Genomic DNA, 16,820 nt, shown 5'->3' on the forward strand with positions numbered 1-16,820 from the left:
GTAATGTCCAATCAGCCCCAAACTTAATATGTTTGATAAGAGTCCTGGCCTGAATACATTTACATGCCAGTATTCAGTTATAGTCATAGCGCCACCAGCTGGCAACAGCAAATTACTTGTTTTACACTAACATAAGCATGCAATGTACAATTTGCACCAAACTTGACATGTTTGCCAATAGTCCTGGCCTGAAGACATCTAAAAGCCAATATTTCGTAATAGCGCCACCTGTTGGCAGCAGGATATGTCATGACTTACACTCAAGCATGCCATGTTCAAGCTTCACCAAACTTCATATGTTTCATGAAAGCACTGGCCTGAACACATCTGCATGCCAATATTCAGTTATAGGCATAGCGCCACCAGCTGGCAGCAGGAAGATTGGCACATATCAATGACTTTGACATATTCCTCCTACATGTACTGTGTTAATAGCATAGTGCCCACCATTCGCCACCGATTGGCGGTGAGCCCGAGTGCGAGGGCCCTACCATCGCTGCTTGCAGCTTTAATTAGGGCCCGAGCACTACAGTGCGAGGACCCTATTGGAATTGCTCCGTTTATTAGGGCCCGAGCACCGATGGTGTGAGGACCCTATTGAATCTGCTCCGTTTATTATTATTATTCTTATTCTTCTTCTTCTCCAAAGTGAATCGCATTTTAGAGGACCTAAACATTCCCGAAAACTCACAAAACTTTGCACACACATCAAACCTGGCGAAAATTTATGTCTGATTTGGGTTTCAGAAGTGGGTGTGGCAAAATGCCTCGACAGCGCCACCTTTAGACGTTCAGCGGTGTGCGCTTTCAGCTGTGATTCACGTACATGCACCGAAATCGGTACACACATGTAACTCACCAATACCTACAAAAAAGCCTCTTGGAACAAAATCCGGAACCCAACAGGAAGTCGGTTAATATTAATATTCTCAGCAAAATTTGTGTCATTTTTGCCTTTTTCAGGTGTCGTACTTGAACGAACTCCTCCTACAGATTTATTCGGATCAACGCCAAATTTGCAGAGTCTAGTCTAAAGCCCTTTGTGACGTTAAATTGTGAAGATCTAGAGTTTTCATCGGAGGGCGTGTCCGTGGCGGCCTCGCAAATTTCGATGTTTCGCCATGAAAAAGGAAGTTGCTATAACTCAGGCATACAATGTCCTATCTGTCCCAAACTTCACATGTGTGATAACACTCCTGACCTGAAGACATCTAGATGCCCATATTCAGTTATAGTCATAGCGCCACCTGCAGGCAACAGGAAGTGTCATGCTGTACTCTACAACCAACTCCTCCTAGAGATTTATTCAGATCAACACCAAAATCGGTCAGTCTAATATAAAGGCCGTAGCGATGTTAAATTGTGAAGATCTTGAGTTTTCGGTAAAGGGCGTGTCCGTGGCGGCCTGACAAATTTCGAGGTCTCGCCATGGATATAAAACTTGTTATAACTCAGCCATAAAATGTCCGATTTGCCTCAAACTTCACATATTCGATAAGAGTCCTGGCCTGAACACATCTGAAGGCCAATATTCTATTATAATCACAGTGCCACCTGTTGGCAACAGGAAATGACTTGTATCAAACTCCTCCTAGAGATTTAATGATGTCAACATTATATTTGGCCATTCTGATCTAGAGGCCTTAGAGATGTTAAATTGTGAAGATCTTGAGTTTTCGTTAAAGGGCGTGTCTGTGGCGGCATGACAAAGTTTGATGTTTCGCCATAGACATATAAGTTGTTATAACTCAGCCATAAAATGTCCGATCTGCCTCAAACTTCACTGGTTTGGTAAGAGTCCTGGCCTGAAGACACCTAAAGGCCAATATTCAGATATTATCATAGTGCCACCTGTTGGCAGCAGGATATATCATATCTTTCACTAACTCAAACATACCAAGGTCAATCTGCACCAAACTTCATATGATTGATGAAAGTGGTGGCCTGAACACATCTACATGCCAATAATCAGTTATATGCATAGCGCCACCAGCTGGCAGCAGGTAATTTGGCACATTTAAGTGACTTTGATCTATTTTGCCTACATTTACTGTATTAAAAGCATACTGCCCACCGTTTGCTGTGTTCCTAAAGCCACCAATCGGCGGTGAGCCCGTGTGCGAGGGCCCGTTCATCGCTGCTTGCAGCTTTAATTCTTCTTCTTCTTCTTCTTCTTCTTCTTCTTCTTCTTCTTCTTCTTCTTCTCCAAAGTGAAAAGTCTTTTTGAGGGCCTAAACATGCCCGAAAACTCACGAAACTTTGCACACGCATCAGACCTGGCGAAAATTTACATCTGATATGGTTTTCAAAAGTGGGTGTGGCAAAATGGCTCGATAGCGCCACCTATAAAATTTCAACGGAGTGCCCCTCGAGCTACGTTTCATGTACATGTACGAAACTCGGTACACATATGTAACACACCAATACCTACAGAAAAGTCTCCTGGTGCAACATCCGAAACCCAACAGGAAGTCCGTTATATTGAATTTCCTGTATGATTTTTGTGCAGTTTTTGCCATTTTCAGGCCTCATACTTTAACGAACTCCTCCTACAGTTTTTATCCGATCATCTTCAAATTTGCTGAGTGTCATCATAAGGCCTTTGCGATGTTAAATTGCGAAGCTTTAGAGTTTTCGTCGAAGGGCGTGTCCGTGGCGGCCGGACAAACTTTGATGTTTCGCCATGAAAAAGGAAGTTGCTATAACTCAGGCATACGATGTCCGATCTGCCTCAAACTTCACATGTTTGATGACAATCCGGTCCTGAACACACATCAGTGCCCATATTCAGTTATAGTCATAGCGCCACCTGCTGACAACAGGAAATGACATGTTTAACACTGTTACGGACTCCTAGAAACATATTGAAAAGCGTTAACAAGTCTTAAATAGGCTAGCAACATGCTACAAACATGCTAAAACATGCTAGCAACACTTAGCTAAGAGCTAAAGCATGCTATTAATACAAATACAAAAGGAAATTGCTGTAACTCATGTATATAATGTTGAATCTGACCCAAACTTAATATTCAACATGCTACAAAAATAATAAAGCATGCTAGCAACACTTAGCTAATATGTTAAAGCATGCTAATAATACAATGAAACAGGAAGTTACTCTAACTCAGGCATACAATGTCCAATCAGCCCCAAACTTAACATGTTTGATAAGAATCTTGGCCTAAACACACGCCAATGCCCGTATTCAGTTATAGTCATAGCGCCACCAGCTGGTAACAGGAAGCCACATGTTTAATACTGTTGTGGATGACTAGCAACATTTTAAAAAAATTCAACAACTGTTAAACAGGGTAGCAACATGCTAGAAACATGCTATAACATGTTAGCAACATTTAGCTAAGTGCTAAAGCATACTCTTAATGCAATGAAACAGGAAGTTACTCTAACTCAGGCATGCAATGTCCAATCAGCCCCAAACTTCACATGTTTGATAACAGTCCTGACCTGAAGATATCTACATGCCAATATTCAGTTATAGTCATAGCGCCACCTACTGTCAACAGGAAGTGACATGTTTAACACTGTGACACATTATTAGCAACACACTAAAAAAGCCATTGAGTGCTAAACTAGTTTAAAACGTACCCAAACATGCTAGCAGCACTTACTTAGTGCTAAAGCATGTTGTTAAAGACATAAAACAGGAAGTTACTGTAACTCAGGCATGCAATGTCCAATCAGCCCCAAACTTCACATGTTTGATAAGACTTCTGGCCTGAAGATATATACATGCCCATATTCAGTTATAATCACAGCGCCACCTGCTGACAACAGGAAGTGACATTTAATGGTATTACGGACTCCTAGCAACATATTAAAAAGCGTTAGCAAGTTTTAAATAGGCTAGCATCATGCTAGAATCATGTTAAAACATGCTAGCAACACTTAGCTAAGAGCTAAAGCATGATATTAATACAAAGAAAAATAAGTGTAACTCATGCATACAATGTCCAATCTGACCCAAGCTTAATATGTTTGATAAGAGTCCTGGTCTGAACACAAGCCCATGCCTATATTCAGTTATAGTCATAGTGCCACCTGCTGGCAACAGAAGTCACATGTTTAATACCGATGTGGATGCCCAGCAACATTTTAAAAATATCAACAAGTGTTAAATAGGGTAGCAACATGCTAGAAACATGTTAGCAACATTTAGCTAAGTGCTAAAGCATACTCTTAATGCAATGAAACAGGAAGTTACTGTAACTCAGGCATGCAATGTCCAATCAGCCCCAAACTTAATATGTTTGATAAGAGTCCTGGCCTGAATACATTTACATGCCAATATTTAGTTATAGGCATAGCGCCACCAGCTGGCAGAAGGAAGATTGGCACATATCAATGACTTTGACATATTCCTCCTACATTTTCTGTGTTAATAGCATAGTGCCCACCATTCGCCACTGATCGGCGGTGAGCCCGAGTGCGAGGGCCCTACCATCGCTGCTTGCAGCTTTAATTAGGGCCCGAGCCCAAAAGGGCGAAGGCCCTATTGTTTTTCTAAGGATTATTATTATTATTATTATTATTATTTTTTTTTTTTTTTTCAATGTTTTGGGGGATTTCGGGGGCCTTAACATACACGAAAACTCTTGAAACTTTGCACACACATTGGAACCTGCGGCCATCAGGGCCGGACAGACTTTGACATGGGGGGGTCACCTGGGGGGGGCATGGCACAGCGTTAAAAATTGCGACTTTTGAAGGGCTCTGGAGCGCACAACGTTTGACCTACAGTCATCAAAATTCATACACATATAGACCTCATCGGGCCGAACAAATTTCACACTCATAGTCCATGCTTCGCCAAACAGGAAGTCGGCTATTCAGGGATGTCTAAAAAGTGCATGCAATGGAATTTGAAATACTCCTACTAGGCCTTTCCACCGATGGCCACCAAACTCAGTCAGCATGATCTCAAGACATTGGGGACGCAAAATTGCCAGGGAATTTTTGATATCTCGAACGGTTTGACCGTGACGGGGCGACAAATTTATGGCGAGAAATGAGAAACAGGAAGTGCCTAATAACTTTGACATACTTTGTCTGATTTTGACCAAACTTCAGCAGTTTGTTCACCGTCTGATGCCGATCACAGAGATGTGACTATTATGAGTCAAAGTTATAGCGCCACCAACTGGCAGCAGAAAGCGTGACGTTTTTGAAACGCTTTAAACTCAGCCTCTTAATTTTACTCAATTTGCTTCAAACTTCATCACAATAATGTCAAAACACGACCGATAAGAATCTGTGAAGGGCGTTATCCATAACTTTTATCATGTTGCCATGGCAACGTGTCAAACTTTAACTTTAGTTTTTTGTGTTTTTGAGCCACTTAAAATGCTTAGAATTTCATGAAACTCAACACACACATCTGTATTAATGACAGTTAAACACTGATAAAAGCCCATAAATGGGCGTGGAGCAGGCGCTCCATAGCGCCACCTTTTGACAAAAGTTGGGGGGTTACTTTGTCCTACAGTCACCAAACTCGGTACATATATTGGACTCATCAAGCCGGACAACTTTCTAATTTACACCCATTAGCTACGACCAACAGGAAGTCAGCTATTTTTATTTAAATATGGATTTTTGGAAAAATCAAGCTGTGGAATTTGAAATACTCCTCCTAGACCTTTCCACCGATGGCCACCAAACTCGGTCAACATGATCTCAAGATATTGGGAATGCAAAATTGCCAGGGGATTTTTGCTATCTCGAACGGTTTGGCCGTGGCAGGGCGACAAATTATGGCGAGAAATGAGAAACAGGAAATGTCTAATAATTTTGACACACTTTATCTGATTTTGACCAAACTTAAGCAGTTTGTTCGTCGTATGATACCGATCACAGAGATGTGACTATTATGAGTCAAAGTTATAGCGCCACCAACTGGCAGCAGGAAGTGTGTTGCTTGCAAAACGCTTTTAAATCAACCTCTTAATTTTACTCAATTTGCTTCAAACTTCATCAGAATAATATCAAAACACGGCCGATGAGAATCTGTGAAGGGGTCCTTGATACATCAAATGCTGTTGCCATGGCAACATGTCAAACTTTAACATTTGTTTCCTGTGTTTTTAAATATAGCTGTGAATAAATTCATATCACTCATAGCAGAATCAGACAGTTCACACCAAACTTTGTCAACATGATGCCAAGATACTGAAGATGTTAAATTGTGAACGGCTTTGGGACATCTTGAACGGTGTTGATGTGGTGATTTATGAAAGTAACAATAAAAAAGATGAAGAGTTATTTTCATATATCTTTAAATTGCATTATTCTAACTCATCAAAACTTTTTACATATAAAGAACAAGAAATTCTTAGGAAATACGTGTAGTTTCAAAATGTTATCATGCTCAGAGGCCCCAAAAACATTAAAAGTGTCACATAAATTTGTCAGATTAAAGCTCTAATACCAGGGATGAACACTAGAGGTCCTCATAAGATAAGGAATCGTTTGACCTCTAATGCTATTTAGCTCATTCTCAGTGTATAAGAATGAAAATAATCCATAGAATCAGTTGATATAGACTGTACTGTCAGTGTACTTTTACATAATTATTTTGTATAGGTGCTTAAAGAGCATTAAAATCTTTTTTTAATATTTTAAGGAAAAATTATATGATTTATATACATATATACAATCTCACTGATAGAATAAAAAATATTATAAGTATGACACTATACTGCTCAGTTCACTTAATTAGAATGAGAAACAAATACATCAACTAAGTAAATATGTATTTATTTTTAATATATTTGTTTATAATTATTTCACAGATGCTTATAGATCATTAAAATAATATAAAAAAATGGATGTAGATCATAAAACATGGTAACTATTTAAAATAGGGTCTCTTTTGTTAACATTGTTTAATGAACTAACAAACACGAACGAACAACGGACAATATATTTGTACTCGATTTTATTCAAACTTCATCAGAATAATGTAAAAACACGGCCGAGTCTGTAAAGGCGCCCCTGATGCATCAAATGCTGTTGCCATGGCAAATAAATAAAAATAAAAAATACATTCAAATATTTGTTTCCTGTGTTTTTGAGGCAGATAGCGTGCCTAGAATTTCATTTCCCATTTTCAATTTTCAATGATTTATTATATATTTAAAGTGCAGCATCCTAACTCTTTGAAACTTTTTTCATACAAATAACTATTCATTCTGATTAAACACAGTTCATTTAATAATTATATAAAACTCCACGAATGAAAGAAAATTAAAAAACAAATCTGATCTCACTCTGCTCTGAACTCTATGTGTGTGTTTGTGTGGTAAGTGGCTGAGTGTAAGGAGGTGGGATGGGTGGTAAGAGAAAGAGTCAGACAGGAGGAGAGACAGTTAGGGTTAGTCCAAAGGGTTATTGTGAATGCATGTGCCAACTGGGCACCGTTTTCCTGATGCTATTGGGATGGCGACTGCCAGACGGCGAGGGCCCGGTCAACGCTGCTTGCAGCTTTAATTCTTCTTCTTCTTCTTCTTCTTCTTCTTCTTCTTCTTCTTCTTCTCCAAAATGAAAAGTCTTTTTGAGGGCCTAAACATGCCCAAAAACTCACAAAACTTTGCACACGCATCAGACCTGGCAAACATTTACATCTGATATCGTTTTCAAAAGTGGGTGTGGCAAAATGGCTCGATAGCGCCACCTATAAAATTTCAACGGAGTGCCCCTCGAGCTACGTTTCACGTACATGTACGAAACTCGGTACACATATGTAACACACCAATACCTACAAAAAAGTCTCCTGGTGCAACATCCGAAACTCAACAGAAAGTCCGTTATATTGAATTTCCTGTACGATTTTTGTGCAGTTTTTGCCATTTTCAGGCCTCATACTTTAACGAACTCCTCCTACAGTTTTTATCCGATCATCTTCAAATTTGCTGAGTGTCATCATAAGGCCTTTGCGATGTTAAATTGCGAAGCTTTAGAGTTTTCGTCAAAGGGCGTGTCCGTGGCGGCCGGACAAACTTTGATGTTTCGCCATGAAAAAGGAAGTTGCTATAACTCAGGCATACGATGTCCGATCTGCCTCAAACTTCACATGTTTGATGACAGTCCGGTCCTGAACACACGTCAGTGCCCATATTCAGTTATAGTCATAGCGCCACCTGCTGACAACAGGAAATGACATGTTTAACACTGTTACGGACTCCTAGAAACATATTGAAAAGCGTTAACAAGTCTTAAATAGGCTAGCAACATGCTACAAACATGCTAAAACATGCTAGCAACACTTAGCTAAGAGCTAAAGCATGCTATTAATACAAATACAAAAGGAAATTGCTGTAACTCATGTATATACTGTTGAATCTGACCCAAACTTAATATTCAACATGCTACAAAAATAATAAAGCATGCTAGCAACACTTAGCTAATATGCTAAAGCATGCTAATAATACAATGAAACAGGAAGTTACTCTAACTCAGGCATACAATGTCCAATCAGCCCCAAACTTAACATGTTTGATAAGAATCCTGGCCTAAACACACGCCCATGCCCGTATTCAGTTATAGTCATAGCGCCACCAGCTGGTAACAGGAAGCCACATGTTTAATACTGTTGTGGATGCCTAGCAACATTTTAAAAAAAATTCAACAACTGTTAAACAGGGTAGCAACATGCTAGAAACATGCTATAACATGTTAGCAACATTTAGCTAACTGCTAAAGCATACTCTTAATGCAATGAAACAGGAAGTTACTGTAACTCAGGCATGCAATATCCAATCAGCCCCAAACTTCACATGTTTGATAACAGTCCTGGCCTGAAGATATCTATATGCCAATATTCAGTTATAGTTATAGCGCCACCTACTGTCAACAGGAAGTGACATGTTTAACACTGTGACACACTATTAGCAACACACTAAAAAAGCCATTGAGTGCTAAACTAGTTTAAAACGTACTCAAACATGCTAGCAACACTTACTTAGTGCTAAAGCATGTTGTTAAAGACATAAAACAGGAAGTTACTGTAACTCAGACATGCAATGTCCAATCAGCCCCAAACTTCACGTTTGATAAGAGTCCTGGCCTGAAGATATATACATGCCCATATTCAGTTATAGTCACAGCGCCACCTGCTGACAACAGGAAGTGACGTTTAATGGTGTTACGGACTTCTAGCAACATAATAAAAAGCGTCAGCAAGTTTTAAATAGGCTAGCATCATGCTAGAATCATGTTAAAACATGCTAGCAACACTTAGCTGAGAGCTAAAGCATGATATTAATACAAAGAAAAATAAGTGTAACTCATGCATACAATGTCCAATCTGACCCAAGCTTAATATGTTTGATAAGAGTCCTGGTCTGAACACAAGCCCATGCCCATATTCAGTTATAGTCATAGTGCCACCTGCTGGCAACAGGAAGTCACATGTTTAATACTGTTGTGGATGCCAAGCAACATTTTAAAAATATCAACAAGTGTTAAATAGGGTAGCAACATGCTAGAAACATGTTAGCAACATTTAGCTAAGTGCTAAAGCATACTCTTAATGCAATGAAACAGGAAGTTACTGTAACTCAGGTATGCAATGTCCAATCAGCCCCAAACTTAATATGTTTGATAAGAGTCTTGGCCTGAATACATTTACATGCCAATATTTAGTTATAGTCATAGCGCCACCAGCTGGCAACAGCAAATTACTTGTTTTACACTAACTTAAGCATGCAATGTACAATTTGCACCAAACTTGACATGTTTGCCAATAGTCCTGGCCTGAAGACATCTAAAAGCCAATATTTTGTAATTACGCCACCTGTTGGCAGCAGGATATGTCATGACTTACACTCAAGCATGCCATGTTCAAGCTTCACCAAACTTCATATGTTTGATAAAAGCACTGGCCTGAACACATCTGCATGCCAATATTCAGTTATAGGCATAGCGCCACCAGCTGGCAGAAGAAAGATTGGCACATATCAATGACTTTGACATATTCCTCCTACATTTTCTGTGTTAATAGCATAGTGCCCACCATTCGCCACCGATCGGCGGTGAGCCCGAGTGCGAGGGCCCTACCATCGCTGCTTGCAGCTTTAATTAGGGCCCGAGCACCGATGGTGTGAGGACCCTATTGGATCTGCTTCGTTTATTATTATTATTATTATTATTATTATTATTATTATTATTCTCCAAAATGAATCGCATTTTTGAGGGCTTAGACATACCCGAAAACTCATGAAACTTCGCACACACATCAGACCTGGCGAAAATTTACGTCTGATATGGGTTTCAGAAGTGGGTGTGTTAGGTATTGGTGTGTTACACACATGTAACACACCAATACCTACAAAAAAGCCTCTTGGAGCAAAATCCGGAACCCAACAGGAAGTCGGTTAATATTAATATTCTCAACAAAATTTGTGTCATTTTTGCCATTTTCAGGCGTCGTACTTGAACGAACTCCTCCTAGAGGTTTATTCGGATCAACACCAAATTTGCAGAGTCTAGTCTAAAGCCCTTTGGGACGTTAAATTGTGAAGATCTAGAGTTTTTATCGGAGGGCGTGTCCATGGCGGCCTCGCAAATTTCGATGTTTCGCCATGAAAAAGGAAGTTGCTATAACTCAGGCATACAATGTCCGATCCGTCCCAAACTTCACATGTGTGATAACACTCCTGACCTGATGACAACTACATGCCCATATTCAGTTTTACTCATAGCGCCACCTGCTGGCAACAGGAAGTGTCATGCTGCACTCTGCAACAAACTCCTCCAAGAGATTTTATCAGATCAACACCAAAATCGGTCAGTCTAATAAAAAGGCTTTAGCGATGTTAAATTGCGAAGATCTTGAGTTTTCGTTGAAGGGCGTGTCCGTGGTGGCCTGGCAAATTTCGAGGTCTCGCCATGGATAATACACTTGTTATAACTCAGCCATAAAATGTCCGATTTGCCTCAAACTTCACATGTTCGATAAGAGTCCTGGCCTGAACCAATCTGAAGGCCAATATTCTATTATAATCACAGCGCCACCTGTTGGCAACAGGAAATGACTTGTATCAAACTCCTCCTAGAGATTTAATGATATCAACATTATATTTGCTCAGTCTGATCTAGAGGCCTTAAAGAAGTTAAATTGCGAAGATCTTGAGTTTTCGTTAAAGGGCGTGTCTGTGGCTGCATGACAAAGTTTGATGTTTCGCCATGGACATAGAAGTTGTTATAACTCAGCCATAAAATGAAAAATAGGAGACCTGAAGACATCTACATGCCCATATTCAGTTATAGTCATAGCGCCACCTGCAGGCAACAGGAAGTGTCATGCTGTACTCTACAACCAACTCCTCCTAGAGATTTATACAGATCAACACCAAAATCGGTCAGTCTGATATAAAGGCCTTAACGATGTTAAATTGTGAAGATCTTGAGTTTTCAGTAAAGGGCGTGTCCATGGCGGCCTGACAAATTTCGAGGTCTCGCCATGGATTTAAAACTTGTTATAACTCAGCCATAAAATGTCCGATTTGCCTCAAACTTCACATATTCGATAAGATTCCTGGCCTGAACACATCTCAAGGCCAACATTCTATTATAATCACAGCGCCACCTGTTGGCAACAGGAAATGACTTGTATCAAACTCCTCTTAGAGATTTAATGATATTAACATTATATTTGGTCATTCTGATCTAGAGGCCTTAAAGATGTTAAATTGCGAAGATCTTGAGTTTTCGTTAAAGGGCGTGTCTGTGGCGGCCTGACAAAGTTTGATGTTTCGCCATGGACATATAAGTTGTTAAACCTCAGCCATAAAATGTCCGATCTGCCTCAAACTTCACAGGTTTGGTAAGAGTCCTGGCCTGAAGACACCTAAAGGCCAATATTCAGATATTATCATAGCGCCACCTGTTGGCAGCAGGATATATCATATCTTTCACTAACTCAAACATACCAAGGTCAATCTGCACCAAACTTCATATGTTTGATGAAAGTGGTGGCCTGAACACATCTACATGCCAATAATCAGTTATATGCATAGCGCCACCAGCTGGCAGCAGGAAATTTGGCACATTTAAGTGACTTTGACATATTTCTCCTATTTTTACTGTATTAAAAGCATACTACCCACCATTTGCTGTTTTCCTAAAGCCACCGGTCGGCGGTGAGCCCGGGTGCGAGGGCCCGTTCATCGCTGCTTGCAGCTTTAATTATTATTATTATTCTTCTCCGGAATGAATCGCATTTTTGAGGGCCTAAACATACCCGAAAACTCATGAAACTTTGCACACACATCAAACCTGGCGAAAATGTACGTCTGATATGGGGATCAGAGATGGGTGTGGCAAAATGGCTCGATAGCGCCACCTTTACATGTTCCGCGGTGTGCGCTTTCAGTTGTGATTCACGTACATGCACGAAAATCGGTACACACATATAACTCACCAATACCTACAAAAAAGCCTCTTGGAGCAAAATTTGACACCCAACAGGAAGTCGGTTATTTTTAATTTTCTCAGCAAATTTTGTGTCATTTTTGCCATTTTCAGGCGTCATACTTGAACGAACTCCTCCTAGAGATTTATTCGGATCAACGCCAAATTTGCTGAGTCTAATCTAAAGCCCTTTGTGACGTGAAATTGCGAAGATCTAGAGTTTTCATCGGAGGGCGTGTCCGTGGCGGCCTGGCAAATTTCGATGCTTCGCCATGAAAAAGGAAGTTGTTATAACTCAGGCATAAAATGTCCGATCTGCCCCAAACTTCACATGTGTGATAACACTCCTGACCTGATGACATCTATATGTCCATATTCAGTTATAGTCATAGTGCCACCTGCTGGCAACAGGAAGTGTCATGCTGTACTCTGCAACAAACTCCTCCTAGAGATTTATACAGATCAACACCAAAATCGGTCAGTCTAATATAAAGGCTTTAGTGATGTTTAATTGCGAAAATCTTGAGTTTTCGTTGAAGGGCGTGTCCGTGGCGGCCTGACAAATTTCGAGGTCTCGCCATGGATATAAAACTTGTTATAACTCAGCCATAAAATGTCCGATTTGCCTCAAACTTCACATATTCGATATGAGTCTTGGCCTGAACAAATCTGAAGGCCAATATGCTATTATAATCACAGTGCCACCTGTTGGCAACAGGAAATGACTTGTAGCAAACTCTTCCTAGAGATTTAATGATATCAACTTTATATTTGCTCAGTCTGATCTAGAGGCCTTAGAGATGTAAAATTGTGAAGATCTTGAGTTTTCGTTAAAGGGCGTGTCCGTGGCGGCGTCACAAAGTTTGATGTTTCGCCATGGACATAGAAGTTGTTATAACTCAGCCATAAAATGTCCGATCTGCCTCAAACTTCACAGGTTTTGTAAGAGTCCTGGCCTGAAGACACCTAAAGGCCAATATTCAGATATTATCATAGCGCCACCTGTTGGCAGCAGGATATATCATATCTTTCACTAACTCAAACATACCAAGGTCAATCTGCACCAAACTTCATATGTTTGATGAAAGTGCCAGCCTGAACACATCTACATGCCAATAATCAGTTATAGGCATAGCGCCACCAGCTGGCAGCAGGAAATTTGGCACATTTAAGTGACTTTGACATATTTTTCCTATTTTTACTGGATTAAAACATACTGCCCACCATTAGCTGTGTTCCAAAAGCCACCGGTCGGCGGTGAGCCCGTGTGCGAGGGCTCGTTCATCGCTGCTTGCAGCTTTAATTTTTTTTTTTTTTTTTTTTCAACCTTCCGGGCACTTTTGGGGGCCTTAACATACTCAAAAACTCTTGAAAATTTGCACACACGTCGGAATCTGCGGCCATCAGGACGCCACAGAGGCTGGGACCCGGGCGTGGTTCAGGGCCTCTACAGCGCCCCCTGGAACACAGTTTGAAAACTTGATGTACTGCGCACACATACTTGCACGTACTGATATGAAACTCGGTACACATATAGATCTCACTGAGCCAAACAACTTTTGTACTCTATATCATAGGCTCCACGCAACAGGAAGTGAGATATTTAGGGCTGTTTAAAAAGTGCATGCTCTGGAATTTAACGTACTCCTCCCAGGGTTTCCATAGGATTGTCACCAAACTCGGTCAGCATGATCCCAAGCCATTGGGGATGCTAAATTGCGAGGGGATTTTTGATATCTCGAACGGTTTGGCCGTGGCAAGGCGACAAAGTTATGGCGAGAAATGAGAAACAGGAAGTGTCTAATTACTGTTGCACACATTGCCTGATTCTGATGAAACTTCACCAGTTTGTTCGTTGTATGATGCCGATTCCATAAATGTGACTATTATGAGTCAAAGTTATAGCGCCACCAACTGGCAGCAGGAAGCGTGTCATTTTCAAAATGCTTTGAAATCAGCCTCTTAATTTTCCTTGATTATCTTCAAACTTCATCAAAATAATGTCAAAACACGGCCGATGAGAATATGTAAAGGGGTCGATGATAAATCAAATTCTGTTGCCATGGCAACGTGTCAAACTTTAAAATTAGATTCCTGTCTTTTCGAGGCAGATAACATGCTTAGAATTTCATGAAACTCAACACACACATCAATATTAATGATAGTTAGACACTGGCAAAAGGTCATAAATGGGCGTGGAGCAGGCACTCTATAGCGCCATCTTTTGACAAAAGTTGGGGGGTTAGTTTTTCCTACAGTCACCAAACTCTGTACATATATTGTTCTCATCAATCTGGACAACTTTCTAAATCAAACTCATTAGCTAAGACCAACAGGAAGCCGGCTATTTTGATTTGAATGTGGATTTTTGGAAAAATCAGGCTGTAAACAAATTCACACTCCTTCTAAGAACAACAAGGTATTCACACCAAACTTTTTTAACATGAAGAGAAGATTCTGAAGATGTTAAATTGCGAGCGGATTTGGGATATCTTGAACGGTGTTGACGTGGTGATTTTTTAAAAAACATAACCCTAATTTTTTATATCTTTAAAGTGCAGCATCCAAACTCTTTAAAACTTTTTTTTCACACAGAGATCTAATCATTATGAGCAAGTGCTGGTAATATCATAATTATTCAAGCTTCTATGAATTAAAGAAAATTAAAAAAAGAAATCAGTAAACTGCTGTCACTGGGCTGACAGTCTGTGTTCAGTCACTAGAAGAGTGACTGATGGGGGGAGGGGTGAAAGGGAGAGAGACCAGTGGAACATGCTGTTTTGTTTAAGACCATCTTTGAGGAAGATGCACATTGCACATTGCTGTGTAGTGTAATCTACATAAATATGTCTGAACTTTGAGAGTCTGATCTTTGAGAAAATATAAAGGGTCACGAACTCTTTCATTCTTTGTATATTGCAGTTGTTGTTTTTTTATTTATTTTTTACTGAACTGTACCATGAACTTGTCCTATTCAGTCACATAGCAAAAGATTAAGAAAAATACAACTTTTTAGCATGAGCAATTTAGCTTCATTGATAGACATTTATTTTCATAATTTAAATTTTAGATTCAATAAAAAAACCACTAACAATTTCAAGACAAACTTTGACAACAAAAAAAACTTTGCTGTTATCTGTTCAAAACATCTGAAAATTATACCATTTTAAGATGAGTTTTATATATATATATATCGCCCCATTACAATACTAAACTTGATTTTTAAAGATATTTTGAAAGAAAGAAGCGTTTATAGAGCACTTTGTGTATTGCTGTACACCCACATGAACTGTGTTCATGTTCATGTTAATTCACAGTACATAAACTAATGTTAAAATATACTATTTTACCATTAAACAATATATAAATACTTTTTTTAGCTTAATATTAATTAACATTAATAAATACTATTTAATTATTGTTCATGTTAACTAATATAGTTAATGTTAACAAATGAAACTGGTTGGCAATTTTATATATTGTGTGTATGTGTCTGTGTGTTGATTTTAAAGTTTAACCCTTTCAATTCAGTAAACTTTAAATCCAAACTGGTTGAGGTTTACTGTGAATGCATGTGCCAACTGGGCACCGTTTTCCAAATTGATTCTTTCTTAGTTATGTAGCGCTTAAAAGTGATGTTTTATAACAGGAGTCACCTGCAAAACAATATCCACACACAAATTGTACAGATAGGTAACGATGACATTTAAGCAGAAGTGGTGGACGTAAAGCAAGCAATAATAACATTTTGTTATCATCATGAATTACATGTTCTTATCATCATCATCAGAATATAGGGAAAATGTTCCCTATATTGTGAACGGCTTTGGGATATCTTGAACGGTGTTGATGTGGTGATTTATGAAAGTAACAATAAAAAAGATGAAGAGTTATTTTCATATATCTTTAAATTGCATTATTCTAACTCATCAAAACTTTTTACATATAAAGAACAAGAAATTCTTAGGAAATACGTGTAGTTTCAAAATGTTATCATGCTCAGAGGCCCCAAAAACATTAAAAGTGTCATATAAATTTGTCAGATTAAAGCTCTAATACCAGGGATGAACACTAGAGGTCCTCATAAAATAAGGAATCGTTTGACCTCTAATGCTATTTAGCTCATTCTCAGTGTATAAGAATGACAATAATCCATAGAATCAGTTGATATGTACTGTACTGTCAGTGTACTTTTACATAATTATTTTGTATAGGTGCTTAAAGAGCATTAAAATCTTTTTTATCTTTTAAGGAAAAATTATATGATTTAAATACATATATACACTCTCACTGGTAGAACAAAAAATCTTATAAGTATGACATTATACTGCTCAGTTCACTTAGAATGAGAAACAAATACAAAAAGGCCAAAAAAAATCAACTAAGTTAAT

At 39.1% G+C, this 16,820-nt stretch overlaps 1 protein-coding gene across 1 annotated transcript in view; it reads left to right on the forward strand.

The window, feature by feature from the left end:
• The window catches only part of LOC141297421 (phenylethanolamine N-methyltransferase), a 123,052-nt gene that overhangs the window by 95,848 nt on the left and 10,384 nt on the right, over nt 1-16,820 (forward strand). The gene's annotated exons all lie outside the window — the stretch shown is intronic.

Source organism: Garra rufa, chromosome 22 (genome assembly GCF_049309525.1).
Source record: "Garra rufa chromosome 22, GarRuf1.0, whole genome shotgun sequence".
NCBI classification, from domain to species: Eukaryota; Metazoa; Chordata; class Actinopteri; order Cypriniformes; family Cyprinidae; genus Garra; species Garra rufa.